Raw genomic sequence first — 18072 nt, 5'->3', positions numbered from 1 at the left:
ACACACAGTGCCCCTTACACATATGTTGCACATTATTAAATCATTTTTACATGACACACAATGCTGCTTACACATATTTCGAACACTACTGCACAACCAACCCACTCACATGCACACAGCCACTAACACTGACCTCTGATTGGATACAGATGTGTCCTCATAAATCTTGCCTCAATGCTAACGTGGGCACCTTTTTTTTTAATGAAAATGCATCTTACTTGCATTGCTATGTGGCTAGGATGCACAAGCAGCTCCTGCTGATTAAAATGATATGCAGCATGCCTTTATACTGTGTGAGACTGTGGCTGTATATGCCAATGGCCAGCTCTGGCTTTAGCCCTGAAGCCCAATTGTGTAATGAGTTTCTGCTTAAGTCTTACCACCCATAAAGTAGATTACTGAAGTCCTAATTGATCAAATACTTTGCTCTGATGCAGTTGTGCAAGTAGAAATATTCTTAGTGGTACAGAGTGCCAAAAAATGGGTGTGGACATGTCATGAGGGGGTGTGGCCACATGCTGCTAGTGGGAGTGGCTACATGACAGCCCCTTTTTTGGGGGGGGGGGAGAAATCTGGGGGCAAAGCTACAAATATATAGTAATGCCTCCAGTATAATATATGTAGGGATACCTCCTGTATAATAGCAATATATTGTAATGCCCCCAATTTAACAATATAGTAATACCTCCATTATAATAGGAAAATACAGCCGCTGTCGCACTCCCAGTAACCCTGACAGTGGTGGGGAGGGGGGGGGGGGGACCCGTCGTGCTGCCAAGCACCATGGTCTTGCTGCTTTGTGGCACATTATAATCGTGGTAATGGCAAAGTGTGTGGCAGGTGGTACCGAGTACCTGCTGCCAAATTATTAAGGGTACTCCATACCCGAGCCTACCCACATACTTGCACTGCTGCTCTGATGTCAGTTACATATTAAGGGAGCAACAATGGATGTAATGTATCAGAACATTTATCCTTGTGACTGGCATCAGGCTTTTCCCCTTTACACCCCATAGAACTGCACAGGAAGTCTGCAATATTTGGTTACCTGCACCATAACCCCCATTCCAAGTGCCATAACGTTAAAATTTATGAAGTTGTGTACAAAGCTTCATCATCATGAACACAAACCATTACCGCAAAAATATTTAATATACAAAAGTGCACAACATAAGTGACAGTGTGGTGGATGAAACAATTAATACAGGTTTATCTAAAAAGCATTTGTGTAAAAATACGAGTGAAAGTATACAGTAAAGCTACATGAAACATTTGCCACTACACATCGGTGATAGCCCACTTGGGTGAATTTGGTACAAAGTGACTGTAGACTGAAGTGCGATCAATCATCCCTATTAGTAGAATCTGTCACATCAGCTTCTTGCTCCCCATGTGGGTAGCCAGCCATCTGTGGGTAAAAAGGACCAACCAGCCAGTTTAGTGGTGTGTTATTAACCAAGTAATCCATGACGTCATCCATAGAACTCTTCATCTTGGTGAATTGCTCCTTGCTGGTGGCCAAGAGGCCATCAGACAGGTCTCTGATGGAGGAAGCAGAACGGAAGTTCCGATAGACCTCTGTAGCCATGACACTGATGTTCTGAGCCTTGCTCTGGATGTTCTGCGGAAGGCCTTGGACACCGGTCACCAGGGAGAGACAGGTGGTTTGCAGTTGTAGAGTCAGATGCCGGGCAATAGTCAAAGTGCGTGATTCAATTTGCTGAAAAACCGGAAGTTACAGGTTAGAAATAATACTCTGATGCTCTATGTGTTACTTATTCAGTACTTGGACACCTGGCATGTACACCAGTAAAGGAGTGTACCTCCACGCTCTCAGCCTCCCCACTAGCTTGCTGTCCTGTGCTTTAAGTCCATTCCACCCACGTGTGGTACATCCTATTCTGAGCATCATGGATCTTCTGGTTGGCACCATTCATGTTCTTTCTTGCAAATTCAATCTAAAAGATGAGATCCTTTAATCACTTAAACTGGAAAAGGTTTATTCAGAAACTGATTTTTTGATTATATAATGAACGTGTCTTTGCCTAAAGTACATAAACACTACCCAATACCATTTCATGATTTTTTTTTCTATAGCAATTTTTATGGTATACTGTGCATGAATTTGAAGTTATCAGTGGTCTTGTATCAATATAGGATTCCATAATGAAGATTTCATTAAATTAGTCATTAATGGATATACATGAAACGGAAAACCCCCAATATCAGATGATCGATATTCTGATAATCAATGCTCATCTGTGAATGTGTGAAAGGCAGCAGTGTTCCTATGACCTAGCAGCTGCTGGGTATTTAAAAATGGGGAAGTGGAAGTGCTGCAGTGTACATTTCTGCAGCAGCTGTTCCTCCACCACCAGGTGGCGGTGCTGCCAGCTTCCCGATACAGCAGTGTTTGAGACACTGGTGAGAAACCAAGGGTGCAAACCACCACGATTAACTAAAACAAAAACAAATGAGAGGATAGATCAAAGGCGATAAATAGAATGAATTTTGATATACGTCACATGGTATGATGTCCTTTTGGATATTCACTCTTTCAATTGTCTCATGATATCCAGATGTCAAACATGAAAAAAAGAGAGATAGTACACATACATGGGTGGTATTGCTTTCAACACTAAATGAACAACCTATGAGTGTCCAGAAAAACGAAGCCTAAAGTGCCGGACCCAACTTAATAGTAGATGAGAATAGTATCTCGCCAATATTTTGTGGACATACCCAAACTCACATCAAAATTAGAGATGAGCGGGTTCGGTTTCTTTGAATCCGAACCCGCACGAACTTCACTTTTTTTTTCACGGGTCCGAGCGACTCGGATCTTCCCGCCTTGCTCGGTTAACCCGAGCGCGCCCGAACGTCATCATGACGCTGTCGGATTCTCGCGAGACTCGGATTCTATATAAGGAGCCGCGCGTCGCCGCCATTTTCACACGTGCATTGAGATTGATAGGGAGAGGACGTGGCTGGCGTCCTCTCCATTTAGATTAGATTTAGAAGAGAGAGAGAGATTGCTGTGATACTGTAGATTAGAAGAGAGTGCAGAGTGCAGACAGAGTTTAGTGACCGACGACCACAGTGACCAGTGACCACCAGAGACAGTGCAGTTGTTTGTTTTATTTAATATATCCGTTCTCTGCCTGAAAAAAAACGATACACAGTGACTCAGTCTGTGTGCACTGCTCAGCCCAGTGTGCTGCACATCAATGTATTGTATATAAAGCTTATAATTGTGGGGGAGACTGGGGAGCACTGCAGGTTGTTATAGCAGGAGTACATGATAAATAATATTATATTAAAATTAAACAGTGCACACTTTTGCTGCAGGAGTGCCACTGCCAGTGTGACTAGTGGTGACCAGTGCCTGACCACCAGTATATTAGTAGTATTGTATACTCTCTCTTTATCAACCAGTCTATATTAGCAGCAGACACAGTACAGTGCGGTAGTTCACGGCTGTGGCTACCTCTGTGTCGGCACTCGGCAGGCAGTCCGTCCATCCATAATTGTATTATATACCACCTAACCGTGGTTTTTTTTTTCTTTCTTTATACCGTCGTCATAGTCATACTAGTTGTTACGAGTATACTACTATCTCTTTATCAACCAGTGTACAGTGCGGTAGTTCACGGCTGTGGCTACCTCTGTGTCGGAACTCGGCAGGCAGTCCGTCCATCCATAATTGTATTATAATATATACCACCTAACCGTGGTTTTTTTTTCGTTCTTTATACCGTCGTCATACTAGTTGTTACGAGTATACTACTATCTCTTTATCAACCAGTGTACAGTGCGGTAGTTCACGGCTGTGGCTACCTCTGTGTTGGAACTCGGCAGGCAGTCCGTCCATCCATAATTGTATTATAATATATACCACCTAACCGTGGTTTTTTTTTCGTTCTTTATACCGTCGTCATACTAGTTGTTACGAGTATACTACTATCTCTTTATCAACCAGTGTACAGTGCGGTAGTTCACGGCTGTGGCTACCTCTGTGTCGGCACTCGGCAGCCCGTCCATAATTGTATATACCAGTGACCTAACCGTGGTTTTTTTTTTTCTTTCTTTATACATACATACATACTAGTTACGAGTATACTATCTCTTTATCAACCAGTCTATATATTAGCAGCAGACACAGTACAGTGCGGTAGTTCACGGCTGTGGCTACCTCTGTGTCGGCACTCGGCAGCCCGTCCATAATTGTATACTAGTATCCAATCCATCCATCTGCATTGTTTACCTGAGGTGCCTTTTAGTTGTGCCTATTAAAATATGGAGAACAAAAATGTTGAGGTTCCAAAATTAGGGAAAGATCAAGATCCACTTCCACCTCGTGCTGAAGCTGCTGCCACTAGTCATGGCCGAGACGATGAAATGCCAGCAACGTCGTCTGCCAAGGCCGATGCCCAATGGCATAGTACAGAGCATGTCAAAACCAAAACACCAAATATCAGTAAAAAAAGGACTCCAAAACCTAAAATAAAATTGTCGGAGGAGAAGCGTAAACTTGCCAATATGCCATTTACCACACGGAGTGGCAAGGAACGGCTGAGGCCCTGGCCTATGTTCATGGCTAGTGGTTCAGCTTCACATGAGGATGGAAGCACTCAGCCTCTCGCTAGAAAACTGAAAAGACTCAAGCTGGCAAAAGCACCGCAAAGAACTGTGCGTTCTTTGAAATCCCAAATCCACAAGGAGAGTCCAATTGTGTCGGTTGCGATGCCTGACCTTCCCAACACTGGACGTGAAGAGCATGCGCCTTCCACCATTTGCACGCCCCCTGCAAGTGCTGGAAGGAGCACCCGCAGTCCAGTTCCTGATAGTCAGATTGAAGATGTCAGTGTTGAAGTACACCAGGATGAGGAGGATATGGGTGTTGCTGGCGCTGGGGAGGAAATTGACCAGGAGGATTCTGATGGTGAGGTGGTTTGTTTAAGTCAGGCACCCGGGGAGACACCTGTTGTCCGTGGGAGGAATATGGCCGTTGACATGCCTGGTGAAAATACCAAAAAAATCAGCTCTTCGGTGTGGAGGTATTTCACCAGAAATGCGGACAACAGGTGTCAAGCCGTGTGTTCCCTTTGTCAAGCTGTAATAAGTAGGGGTAAGGACGTTAACCACCTCGGAACATCCTCCCTTATACGTCACCTGCAGCGCATTCATAATAAGTCAGTGACAAGTTCAAAAACTTTGGGTGACAGCGGAAGCAGTCCACTGACCAGTAAATCCCTTCCTCTTGTAACCAAGCTCACGCAAACCACCCCACCAACTCCCTCAGTGTCAATTTCCTCCTTCCCCAGGAATGCCAATAGTCCTGCAGGCCATGTCACTGGCAAGTCTGACGAGTCCTCTCCTGCCTGGGATTCCTCCGATGCATCCTTGCGTGTAACGCCTACTGCTGCTGGCGCTGCTGTTGTTGCCGCTGGGAGTCGATGGTCATCCCAGAGGGGAAGTCGTAAGCCCACTTGTACTACTTCCAGTAAGCAATTGACTGTTCAACAGTCCTTTGCGAGGAAGATGAAATATCACAGCAGTCATCCTACTGCAAAGCGGATAACTGAGTCCTTGACAACTATGTTGGTGTTAGACGTGCGTCCGGTATCCGCCGTTAGTTCACAGGGAACTAGACAATTTATTGAGGCAGTGTGCCCCCGTTACCAAATACCATCTAGGTTCCACTTCTCTAGGCAGGCGATACCGAGAATGTACACGGACGTCAGATAAAGACTCACCAGTCTCCTAAAAAATGCAGTTGTACCCAATGTCCACTTAACCACGGACATGTGGACAAGTGGAGCAGGGCAGGGTCAGGACTATATGACTGTGACAGCCCACTGGGTAGATGTATGGACTCCCGCCGCAAGAACAGCAGCGGCGGCACCAGTAGCAGCATCTCGCAAACGCCAACTCTTTCCTAGGCAGGCTACGCTTTGTATCACCGCTTTCCAGAATACGCACACAGCTGAAAACCTCTTACGGCAACTGAGGAAGATCATCGCGGAATGGCTTACCCCAATTGGACTCTCCTGTGGATTTGTGGCATCGGACAACGCCAGCAATATTGTGTGTGCATTAAATATGGGCAAATTCCAGCACGTCCCATGTTTTGCACATACCTTGAATTTGGTGGTGCAGAATTTTGAAAAAAACGACAGGGGCGTGCAAGAGATGCTGTCGGTGGCCAGAAAAATTGCGGGACACTTTCGGCGTACAGGCACCACGTACAGAAGACTGGAGCACCACCAAAAACTACTGAACCTGCCATCATCTGAAGCAAGAAGTGGTAACGAGGTGGAATTCAACCCTCTATATGCTTCAGAGGTTGGAGGAGCAGCAAAAGGCCATTCAAGCCTATACAATTGAGCACGATATAGGAGATGGAATGCACCTGTCTCAAGTGCAGTGGAGAATGATTTCAACGTTGTGCAAGGTTCTGATGCCCTTTGAACTTGCCACACGTGAAGTCAGTTCAGACACTGCCAGCCTGAGTCAGGTCATTCCCCTCATCAGGCTTTTGCAGAAGAAGCTGGAGGCATTGAAGAAGGAGCTAAAAGGGAGCGATTCCGCTAGGCATGTGGGACTTGTGGATGCAGCCCTTAATTCGCTTAACAAGGATTCACGGGTGGTCAATCTGTTGAAATCAGAGCACTACATTTTGGCCACCGTGCTCGATCCTAGATTTAAAGCCTACCTTGGATCTCTCTTTCCGGCAGACACAGGTCTGCTGGGGTTGAAAGACCTGCTGGTGACAAAATTGTCAAGTCAAGCGGAACGCGACCTGTCAACATCTCCTCCTTCACATTCTCCCGCAACTGGGGGTGCGAGGAAAAGGCTCAGAATTCCGAGCCCACCCGCTGGCGGTGATGCAGGGCAGTCTGGAGCGACTGCTGATGCTGACATCTGGTCCGGACTGAAGGACCTGACAACGATTACGGACATGTCGTCTACTGTCACTGCATATGATTCTCTCAACATTGATAGAATGGTGGAGGATTATATGAGTGACCGCATCCAAGTAGGCACGTCACACAGTCCGTACTTATACTGGCAGGAAAAAGAGGCAATTTGGAGGCCCTTGCACAAACTGGCTTTATTCTACCTAAGTTGCCCTCCCACAAGTGTGTACTCCGAAAGAGTGTTTAGTGCCGCCGCTCACCTTGTCAGCAATCGGCGTACGAGGTTACATCCAGAAAATGTGGAGAAGATGATGTTCATTAAAATGAATTATAATCAATTCCTCCGCGGAGACATTGACCAGCAGCAATTGCCTCCACAAAGTACACAGGGAGCTGAGATGGTGGATTCCAGTGGGGACGAATTGATAATCTGTGAGGAGGGGGATGTACACGGTGATATATCGGAGGGTGAAGATGAGGTGGACATCTTGCCTCTGTAGAGCCAGTTTGTGCAAGGAGAGATTAATTGCTTCTTTTTTGGGGGGGGTCCAAACCAACCCGTCATATCAGTCACAGTCGTGTGGCAGACCCTGTCACTGAAATGATGGGTTGGTTAAAGTGTGCATGTCCTGTTTTGTTTATACAACATAAGGGTGGGTGGGAGGGCCCAAGGATAATTCCATCTTGCACCTCTTTTTTCTTTTCTTTTTCTTTGCATCATGTGCTGATTGGGGAGGGTTTTTTGGAAGGGACATCCTGCGTGACACTGCAGTGCCACTCCTAGATGGGCCCGGTGTTTGTGTCGGCCACTAGGGTCGCTAATCTTACTCACACAGCTACCTCATTGCGCCTCTTTTTTTCTTTGCGTCATGTGCTGTTTGGGGAGGGTTTTTTGGAAGGGCCATCCTGCGTGACACTGCAGTGCCACTCCTAGATGGGCCCGGTGTTTGTGTCGGCCACTAGGGTCGCTTATCTTACTCACACAGCGACCTCGGTGCAAATTTTAGGACTAAAAATAATATTGTGAGGTGTGAGGTATTCAGAATAGACTGAAAATGAGTGTAAATTATGGTTTTTGAGGTTAATAATACTTTGGTTTCAAAATGACCCCCAAATTCTATGATTTAAGCTGTTTTTTAGTGTTTTTGGAAAAAAACACCCGAATCCAAAACACACCCGAATCCGACAAAAATAATTCGGTGAGGTTTTGCCAAAACGCGTTCGAACCCAAAACACGGCCGCGGAACCGAACCCAAAAAATTTCAGGCGCTCATCTCTAATCAAAATATATAAGAACAGGTGTATAAAATAGAGATGAGCGCCTGAAATTTTTCGGGTTTTGTGTTTTGGTTTTGGGTTCGGTTCCGCGGCCGTGTTTTGGGTTCGAACGCGTTTTGGCAAAACCTCACCGAATTTTTTTTGTCGGATTCGGGTGTGTTTTGGATTCGGTTTTTTTTTTTTACAAAAAACCCTAAAAAACAACTTAAATCATAGAATTTGGGGGTCATTTTGATCCCAAAGTATTATTAACCTCAAAAACCATAATTTACACTCATTTTCAGTCTATTCTGAATACCTCACACCTCACAATATTATTTTTAGTCTTAAAATTTGCACCGAGGTCGCTGTGTGAGTAAGATAAGCGACCCTAGTGGCCGACACAAACACCGGGCCCATCTAGGAGTGGCACTGCAGTGTCACGCAGGATGTCCCTTCCAAAAAACCCTCCCCAAACAGCACATGACGCAAAGAAAAAAAGAGGCGCAATGAGGTAGCTGTGTGAGTAAGATTAGCGACCCTAGTGGCCGACACAAACACCGGGCCCATCTAGGAGTGGCACTGCAGTGTCACGCAGGATGGCCCTTCCAAAAAACCCTCCCCAAACAGCACATGACGCAAAGAAAAAAAGAGGCGCAATGAGGTAGCTGTGTGAGTAAGATTAGCGACCCTAGTGGCCGACACAAACACCGGGCCCATCTAGGAGTGGCACTGCAGTGTCACGCAGGATGTCCCTTCCAAAAAACCCTCCCCAAACAGCACATGACGCAAAGAAAAAAAAAGAGGCGCAATGAGGTAGCTGACTGTGTGAGTAAGATTAGCGACCCTAGTGGCCGTCACAAACACCGGGCCCATCTAGGAGTGGCACTGCAGTGTCACGCAGGATGTCCCTTCCAAAAAACCCTCCCCAATCAGCACATGATGCAAAGAAAAAGAAAAGAAAAAAGAGGTGCAAGATGGAATTGTCCTTGGGCCCTCCCACCCACCCTTATGTTGTATAAACAGGACATGCACACTTTAACCAACCCATCATTTCAGTGACAGGGTCTGCCACACGACTGTGACTGATATGACGGGTTGGTTTGGACCCCCCCCAAAAAAGAAGCAATTAATCTCTCCTTGCACAAACTGGCTCTACAGAGGCAAGATGTCCACCTCATCTTCACCCTCCGATATATCACCGTGTACATCCCCCTCCTCACAGATCATCAATTCGTCCCCACTGGAATCCACCATCTCAGCTCCCTGTGTACTTTGTGGAGGCAATTGCTGCTGGTCAATGTCTCCGCGGAGGAATTGATTATAATTCATTTTAATGAACATCATCTTCTCCACATTTTCTGGATGTAACCTCGTACGCCGATTGCTGACAAGGTGAGCGGCGGCACTAAACACTCTTTCGGAGTACACACTTGTGGGAGGGCAACTTAGGTAGAATAAAGCCAGTTTGTGCAAGGGCCTCCAAATTGCCTCTTTTTCCTGCCAGTATAAGTACGGACTGTGTGACGTGCCTACTTGGATGCGGTCACTCATATAATCCTCCACCATTCTATCAATGTTGAGAGAATCATATGCAGTGACAGTAGACGACATGTCCGTAATCGTTGTCAGGTCCTTCAGTCCGGACCAGATGTCAGCATCAGCAGTCGCTCCAGACTGCCCTGCATCACCGCCAGCGGGTGGGCTCGGAATTCTGAGCCTTTTCCTCGCACCCCCAGTTGCGGGAGAATGTGAAGGAGGAGATGTTGACAGGTCGCGTTCCGCTTGACTTGACAATTTTGTCACCAGCAGGTCTTTCAACCCCAGCAGACCTGTGTCTGCCGGAAAGAGAGATCCAAGGTAGGCTTTAAATCTAGGATCGAGCACGGTGGCCAAAATGTAGTGCTCTGATTTCAACAGATTGACCACCCGTGAATCCTTGTTAAGCGAATTAAGGGCTGCATCCACAAGTCCCACATGCCTAGCGGAATCGCTCCCTTTTAGCTCCTTCAATGCCTCCAGCTTCTTCTGCAAAAGCCTGATGAGGGGAATGACCTGACTCAGGCTGGCAGTGTCTGAACTGACTTCACGTGTGGCAAGTTCAAAGGGCATCAGAACCTTGCACAACGTTGAAATCATTCTCCACTGCACTTGAGACAGGTGCATTCCATCTCCTATATCGTGCTCAATTGTATAGGCTTGAATGGCCTTTTGCTGCTCCTCCAACCTCTGAAGCATATAGAGGGTTGAATTCCACCTCGTTACCACTTCTTGCTTCAGATGATGGCAGGGCAGGTTCAGTAGTTTTTGGTGGTGCTCCAGTCTTCTGTACGTGGTGCCTGTACGCCGAAAGTGTCCCGCAATTTTTCTGGCCACCGACAGCATCTCTTGCACGCCCCTGTCGTTTTTTAAAAAATTCTGCACCACCAAATTCAAGGTATGTGCAAAACATGGGACGTGCTGGAATTTGCCCATATTTAATGCACACACAATATTGCTGGCGTTGTCCGATGCCACAAATCCACAGGAGAGTCCAATTGGGGTAAGCCATTCCGCGATGATCTTCCTCAGTTGCCGTAAGAGGTTTTCAGCTGTGTGCGTATTCTGGAAAGCGGTGATACAAAGCGTAGCCTGCCTAGGAAAGAGTTGGCGTTTGCGAGATGCTGCTACTGGTGCCGCCGCTGCTGTTCTTGCGGCGGGAGTCCATACATCTACCCAGTGGGCTGTCACAGTCATATAGTCCTGACCCTGCCCTGCTCCACTTGTCCACATGTCCGTGGTTAAGTGGACATTGGGTACAACTGCATTTTTTAGGACACTGGTGACTCTTTTTCGGACGTCCGTGTACATTCTCGGTATCGCCTGCCTAGAGAAGTGGAACCTAGATGGTATTTGGTAACGGGGGCACACTGCCTCAATAAATTGTCTAGTTCCCTGTGAACTAACGGCGGATACCGGACGCACGTCTAACACCAACATAGTTGTCAAGGACTCAGTTATCCGCTTTGCAGTAGGATGACTGCTGTGATATTTCATCTTCCTCGCAAAGGACTGTTGAACAGTCAATTGCTTACTGGAAGTAGTACAAGTGGGCTTACGACTTCCCCTCTGGGATGACCATCGACTCCCAGCGGCAACAACAGCAGCGCCAGCAGCAGTAGGCGTTACACGCAAGGATGCATCGGAGGAATCCCAGGCAGGAGAGGACTCGTCAGACTTGCCAGTGACATGGCCTGCAGGACTATTGGCATTCCTGGGGAAGGAGGAAATTGACACTGAGGGAGTTGGTGGGGTGGTTTGCGTGAGCTTGGTTACAAGAGGAAGGGATTTACTGGTCAGTGGACTGCTTCCGCTGTCACCCAAAGTTTTTGAACTTGTCACTGACTTATTATGAATGCGCTGCAGGTGACGTATAAGGGAGGATGTTCCGAGGTGGTTAACGTCCTTACCCCTACTTATTACAGCTTGACAAAGGGAACACACGGCTTGACACCTGTTGTCCGCATTTCTGGTGAAATACCTCCACACCGAAGAGCTGATTTTTTTGGTATTTTCACCTGGCATGTCAACGGCCATATTCCTCCCACGGACAACAGGTGTCTCCCCGGGTGCCTGACTTAAACAAACCACCTCACCATCAGAATCCTCCTGGTCAATTTCCTCCCCAGCGCCAGCAACACCCATATCCTCCTCATCCTGGTGTACTTCAACACTGACATCTTCAATCTGACTATCAGGAACTGGACTGCGGGTGCTCCTTCCAGCACTTGCAGGGGGCGTGCAAATGGTGGAAGGCGCATGCTCTTCACGTCCAGTGTTGGGAAGGTCAGGCATCGCAACCGACACAATTGGACTCTCCTTGTGGATTTGGGATTTCAAAGAACGCACAGTTCTTTGCGGTGCTTTTGCCAGCTTGAGTCTTTTCAGTTTTCTAGCGAGAGGCTGAGTGCTTCCATCCTCATGTGAAGCTGAACCACTAGCCATGAACATAGGCCAGGGCCTCAGCCGTTCCTTGCCACTCCGTGTGGTAAATGGCATATTGGCAAGTTTACGCTTCTCCTCCGACAATTTTATTTTAGGTTTTGGAGTCCTTTTTTTACTGATATTTGGTGTTTTGGTTTTGACATGCTCTGTACTATGCCATTGGGCATCGGCCTTGGCAGACGACGTTGCTGGCATTTCATCGTCTCGGCCATGACTAGTGGCAGCAGCTTCAGCACGAGGTGGAAGTGGATCTTGATCTTTCCCTAATTTTGGAACCTCAACATTTTTGTTCTCCATATTTTAATAGGCACAACTAAAAGGCACCTCAGGTAAACAATGGAGATGGATGGATTGGATACTAGTATACAATTATGGACGGGCTGCCGAGTGCCGACACAGAGGTAGCCACAGCCGTGAACTACCGCACTGTACTGTGTCTGCTGCTAATATATAGACTGGTTGATAAAGAGATAGTATACTCGTAACTAGTATGTATGTATAAAGAAAGAAAAAAAAACCACGGTTAGGTGGTATATACAATTATGGACGGGCTGCCGAGTGCCGACACAGAGGTAGCCACAGCCGTGAACTACCGCACTGTACTGTGTCTGCTGCTAATATAGACTGGTTGATAAAGAGATAGTATACTACTAATATTATATACTGGTGGTCAGGTCACTGGTCACTAGTCACACTGGCAGTGGCACTCCTGCAGCAAAAGTGTGCACTGTTTAATTTTAATATAATATTATGTACTCCTGGCTCCTGCTATAACCTATAACTGGCACTGCAGTAGTGCTCCCCAGTCTCCCCCACAATTATAAGCTGTGTGAGCTGAGCAGTCAGACAGATATATAATATATATATAGATGATGCTGCACACTGGCCTGAGCCTGAGCAGTGCACACAGATATGGTATGTGACTGAGTCACTGTGTGCTGTGTATCGCTTTTTTCAGGCAGAGAACGGATTATAAATAAAAGTGGTGGTCACTGGTCACTATCAGCAAAACTCTGCACTGTACACTACTGAGTACTCCTAATGCTCCCCAAAATTAGTAAATCAAGTGTCTAAACGGAGAGGACGCCAGCCACGTCCTCTCCCTATCAATCTCAATGCACGTGTGAAAATGGCGGCGACGCGCGGCTCCTTATATAGAATCCGAGTCTCGCGATAGAATCCGAGCCTCGCGAGAATCCGACAGCGTCATGATGACGTTCGGGCGCGCTCGGGTTAACCGAGCAAGGCGGGAAGATCCGAGTCGCTCGGACCCGTGAAAAAAAACATGAAGTTCTGGCGGGTTCGGATTCAGAGAAACCGAACCCGCTCATCTCTAGTATAAAAGGTATCTTTAAGCTGCTATATCCCACGTGATGTAACACAGAAAGAGCTATTTCAGAAGACGTACCCTACTCACTTTGGAGGGGGATTAGTTCCACGTAAAAAAGGTATCTTTCAAGCCAGGATCAGGAATGACATCAACGATAATTCAAAGGGTTTTTATTAAAAGTTCGTAAAACAGCAATCTGATGTTTTTCTATGTGGTTTCCACTCTCTGGTTTCACCAACGACGTTTCGACCTCCTGGGTCTTTTTCAAGGTAGTCGAAACTCTGTTACATCACGTGGGATAATAGCAGCTTAAAGATACCTTTATACACCTGTTCTTATATATTTTGATGTGAGTTTCGGTACGTCCACAAAATATTAGCAAATTGGTGGCGAGATACTATTCTCATCTACTATCAAGTTGGGTCCGACACTTTAGGCTTCGTTTTTCTGGACACTCATAGGTTGTTCATTTAGTGTTGAAAGCAATACCACCCATGTATGTGTACTCTCTCTTTTTTTCATGTTTGACATCTGGATATCATGAGACAATTGAAAGAGTGAATATCCAAAAGGACATCATACCATGTGACGTATATCAAAATTCATTCTATTTGTTATCGCCTTTGATCTATCCTCTCATTTGTTTTTTCTTAGAATATTGTTTTTGATCTGTTATTTGGACTGATCTGTTGAGGATCTAGATTGGGCTGACAACTCTTTGCGCCAGGAATTTACACTGCTGTGTTTTTTTATCACCACGATTAACGGCTGCTGGAATATTTCCAGCAGCCACGCACTGGGTGTTGGACGCATCAGATACAACCATGTCAGGGGTAGCCCAGCCGTCACATCTGCTACATCCAGACCATGGAATTGTTTATGAGCTCATTTCTTCACCTTGAGCAACATTCTAAATGTTGCTTCTTAGAAAGAAATAGTCCTTTACAGCTACAGGTATGGCAACAAAAGGGATACTGGACAGGTGGTGGCCATGGTTATAAATCTGCAACTGACCAGATCAACGGTGTTCTGTAGCTGAGCCATGGCCTCCTGGCTCCGGCATTTGACATCCATCACTCGTGTCAAGGCTTGCTGATAAGCACGTTTACGGGCCTTGGTAGAGAGTGACCCCAAGCGAACGTAGTAACTTGACTTTCCTGCTGCCACTTCAAACCCCTCTGTTTTTGTAGATTCCTTCGCTGAAAATATATAGAAGCTTGAAATATAACAAATCCATTTAAATGTCCGACTTGGCTTTACAGCTGGCCTGTCAGTGGCCTAGTAAGAGTTGTGTGGCTATTGTTATACTTTGTGTCCCAGTAGTCCAAGTGTTAGTTCATGTATATACTGCTCACATCAGTTCCGGCTTACCCAGCTCCTCGTCTGTGGGTGGCAGGTATTGTTCCAGGAGACTCTCCGATGTCGTCAGTGCAGTGTCCACACGGCTGCTCACCATCTGCGCTACACGGCTCCCCATAACGGTGCTAATGCCCCCATTCACAGCAGCCTTGGTCATCTCTACACCATCCTGCACAGCTCCCTTAGTTCTGCCAACTACTCCCGATATACTCTGTACAACCACATCCTTAGCACCAAGAACTGCCTCAGAGGCAGTGGAGACCACCTAGAGGAGGACACAGGTACTGCAGATGACATTTATACAACACGCCTGTGTAATGCATGTTATCCTATGTGTAGGATATTCAGGTATAGCTGCTGGGCTGTAAAGTTACCTTGTCAGTAGGCTGATAGAGAATGGGCAGCTTCACCTCAATCTTATCCAATCCTATACATGCAATGTTGTTAGCCAGGGCAACTAAAGGGTTTGACAAAGAAAAGAAAAAAGCCACTTATGAAACAGTACATAGCACCAAGTATGCATCTAAATTGAGTTGGCCATCAATGACTACAAACAATCGAATATAGAGATCCAATGGCTCTCCAACATAAATGGTACAGAGCCCCAATGTTATTGCAAGCACATGGGGCCTAATGCCACCCCCTGATTGGCCTGCAGCCCTGCGAGTAATAGATGGGGGTTAACGATCAGTGGGTGAAGTCATCAATTGTTATTTAACATTGATGCTAACCCACCAATGGTACCATCAATTGCTAGCCTAGTGATGTGTATCTTAGACCAGGGACAGCCAATATTTAGGCTACTTTCTATGCCAAGGTGATTTAAGATGGGCTTGTTTTTTGCATAGTAGGAGACCGAATTTACAACATACAAGACCATAAATCAGCATTTTACTGCTACACCAACTAAATCCAGTGCTAATCCTCATTGTAAGAGAAAACATAAGAGGTAATTATCAGCAACTGGATGACAAGCAGAATACAGAGTACAGTACTTAATGTATGTGTATTTTAATTAAGGACGTACTAGGCTGTCAAATACGGACAAGTCTGTCCACAGTGAGTACAGGGAAGTCAATAATGCATGACAGACTGGATCTAATATTGGGTGGGCGGGGGGTATTTATCAAAGTTTGGAGACTGATAAAGAAACAGCCAGTTAGCCTTTAATTGCCACTAAAGTCTCAACTCTGAGCTTTGATAAGTGTCCTCCTTAAAGATAGTTTCCAGACACAGCAGAAAGTCTCAAAACCTACTCTGAGGCTCCAGTCTCTGCAGGATTGGCCTGGCGCTGGTCACAGCCACCGACGTGATGTTCTCCACACTCCACTCCATTGCACACAGATTTGAGGTAGGGGCGATTATCTTTGGCGTTGATATAGGCAGAAGACACCATGTCATACGTTGAGCTCACCAAGGGGAGGTTGATCAACCTGAGCACAACGTTCTACAGGAGAAACAGCCAGAGTTAGTCCAACACCGTACAGCTGGGTTCTTCTCTGAGCAGACCAGGAGGCTACACCTGTGGACAGGGCTCAGGGTGCACATTTACGGTTTACAGTTGTGACCTATATCATTGGCAATTACCACTCAGTTTTGGTTTGTTTTTAAACACAAAAGTGAGTTTTAGATGCAGCAGTTGCATAGTACACAGGTTACTAGGACCAGTAATATCACAACTACAGGTGGCCCAGTTGATCAGTCAGGGACTGCAGCACACATTGCACATGCAACATCTGGCTGCACTGTTAGAGGGGGTTGTAGACCACCACCATTACTTAAAATGAACAGGAGCAAACATACACCATTCTGTGCCTAGTCTACATACAATGCTTCCAAACTGCACTCCAAGTTTTAGTATCCATGCTTCACCACAGGTGACTCAATTAGTACCCTAGTCCATTTGATTTAATCATCTAGGTTCAAGCATAGATATTCTTAAAACCTGGACTGTAACAGTAGCATTTGGGAGGGGAGGGGGTGTGACTGGTTTAGAGGCGCACACTACTAACCGCATAGGGCATGAGGCGAACAAGCATATATCCCTGAATATTAAGTGTAAATACTCCCAATACAGGGCATGTGACCACCTACAGTAACCCACATTACCATTCTCCAGCCTCACATATACCATAGTGTCACCACACACTGTACTTACCTGCTGCTCTACTGTCTCTGCCATATTAACAGTCAGCCACCTAGGAAACATAAGATACACACATGTAAGAGCACAGAAGGCAGCAGTTATTCAGGGATGGACATCACTGCCTGATGGTTACAGACCATCAATGGTTCCCTTACAACTAGGGAGGCCAATCCCGGGATCAGGATCGGCGGGATCCCAGGATTTGGACCCAAAAATGCCGGGATTTGAATCCCAGGATTGGAGCCTCCAATCCCGGGATTAGAGTGCGCATGCACAGTTTTACCGGACAGCGCTGAGCACTATAGCACAGCGCTGCCCGGCTGTCAGCAATGTAGTTACATCAGCTATGAGGACACGCACTGACCGCGCTGGCGGCATTTCAAACGTAGCACTGGCCAATCAGAGCTGGCAGACCTCACTACACACCCACCCTCCCACTGCTCCCTACACCCACTCTCCCGCAGCTCCCTACACCCACCCTCCCTTGCTCCCTACATCCACCCTGCCTTACTGCCCTCCACATATACTTTCCCTGCTCCCTACTGCAATCCCGGGAATGAGCATTTTTTAATCCCAAATCCCAGCATTGAAAAAAAAACACCCCAGGATTGGCCTCCCTACTTACAACTACTAATATATCAAACATTCAATGGCAGCATTCCAATGTTTGCAGCTATCAAATGGTGATGATTGGATGGTGTTCTAGTGGTTACCTGTATTCCAGTATCCTGACCTCTGCACAACCTCCTGGCTCCTTCCTGACTGCTGCTCCCTGCCTCAGGGCACCCTGGCTTTTATAGGGGCTGCCTCACATGTGACCTGCTCTGTCCCTCCCCTATCTAGGGCTCAGGAGGAGGAGTTACAGGTATGGGTGCAGATCATTAGTGTCTCCTGTCAGCTCCATAAGTGTCTAACTACATTTCTGTGACATGGGGCAGATGTACTAAGCCTTGGAGAGAGATAAAGTGGAGAAAGATAAATAGGCTAATCATAATGTCCCTTTAAATCTAAGCACTCATGGATTACACAGGTTCTCTAGCTGATTACAACCAGATGAAATGCAGACTTGACGTCAG

At 46.4% G+C, this 18072-nt stretch overlaps 1 pseudogene; it reads right to left on the bottom strand.

Annotated features, from left to right (window-relative positions):
• Positions 1-1133: 1133 nt before the first annotated feature.
• Positions 1134-17754, bottom strand: LOC135055135 (perilipin-2-like; annotated as a pseudogene).
• Positions 17755-18072: the final 318 nt, after the last annotated feature.

Source organism: Pseudophryne corroboree, chromosome 1 (genome assembly GCF_028390025.1).
Source record: "Pseudophryne corroboree isolate aPseCor3 chromosome 1, aPseCor3.hap2, whole genome shotgun sequence".
Taxonomy (NCBI): Eukaryota; Metazoa; Chordata; class Amphibia; order Anura; family Myobatrachidae; genus Pseudophryne; species Pseudophryne corroboree.
Note: the sequence above shows the minus strand (reverse complement) of the source record. Positions and strands in the feature narration are given on the sequence as shown.